At 32.8% G+C, this 1,312-nt stretch overlaps 1 pseudogene; it reads right to left on the bottom strand.

The window, feature by feature from the left end:
• Positions 1–990: 990 nt before the first annotated feature.
• On the bottom strand, positions 991–1,109 carry LOC145263525 (5S ribosomal RNA; annotated as a pseudogene).
• Between the last annotated feature and the right edge of the window lie 203 nt (positions 1,110–1,312).

Genomic DNA, 1,312 nt, shown 5'->3' with positions numbered 1-1,312 from the left:
CACTGTTTTTTGAACACTACTGGTTTTTGAACACCACTGTTTTTTGAACACCACTGTTTTTTTAACACTACTGGTTTTTGAACACCACTGTTTTTTGAACACTACTGGTTTTTGAACACCACTGTTTTTTGAACACCACAGCTTTTTGAACACTACTGTTTTTTGAACACTGCTTATCTGAACACCACTGTTTTTTGAACACCAGTTTTTTGAACACCACTGTTTTTTGAACACTACTGCTTTTCTGAACACCATTGCTTTTTTGAACACCACTGATTTCCTGAAGACCACTGCTTTTTTGAACACTGCTTTTTTGAACATTGTTTTTCTGAACACCACTGCTTTTTTGAACACCACTGATTTTCTAGATACCACTGCTTTCTTGAACAGTACTTCTCCGAACACATGTAAACGTTTATCTCCACTGTGACGTCACCTCGCATAGTCGGTTTGGTTATTTGCATATCTTTATACAGGCTGCTGCTATCAGCGTCTCTGTTACATACCAGAGCAACGATTATATTGCAATCTTCCGAAATACTGAGATTGGAGTAAGAGGTTTCCCTATAGGCTTTCTGTATAAACTTCTATGCCAACTTGTAATTTAAGGTCAAAAAAGAGTCGCAGTCAGAAAACGTCTCATAAAGATAAACGAATAGTGCGCAATGTGGCTCTGTACTATTGGGTACAATATTATATTCAACAATAATATATATGAAATCTGTATGAATTAAAATATTATATTAAAGTTTATTTCGCGAAACGGCAATGCCAGGTGGCCTGCTAGTATATAATATGTGTGTAAAAATATTGTTATATATACATTATTGTAATATACATATTCAGGGTTTAACCGGCTTCCTCCGAAGGAGGAAGTTTCATGGGAGTATGAAATTCACAAGCGGTCCCCAGTCGCATGTATATCCCCGTTAGGGGAGATGACGACGTTAGGTTTTTGCAACATTTTGCAAGGAGGTGTCGACTTCCTCCTACATACAACACCTGGACTTCCCAAATTGGTCACCCATTTTAGTAATGCCCAGGCTCGACGTTGCTTAACTTCGGTGATCTGACGGGGACCGGTGTGTCAACGTAATTATGCCGTATAATATATATATATATATATATATATATATATATATATATATATATATATATATATATATATATATATATATATATATATATATATATATATATATATATATATATATATATATATATATATATATATATATATATATATATACATATATACATATGTATATACATATATACTATATATATATTATATATATAATATATACATATA

The sequence above is a fragment of the Euprymna scolopes genome, chromosome 38 (assembly GCF_053919585.1).
Source record: "Euprymna scolopes isolate OS-2025 chromosome 38, ASM5391958v1, whole genome shotgun sequence".
Lineage (NCBI taxonomy): Eukaryota > Metazoa > Mollusca > Cephalopoda > Sepiida > Sepiolidae > Euprymna > Euprymna scolopes.
The sequence above is the reverse complement of the archived record's forward strand: the minus strand, read 5'-3'. Positions and strand labels throughout refer to the sequence as shown.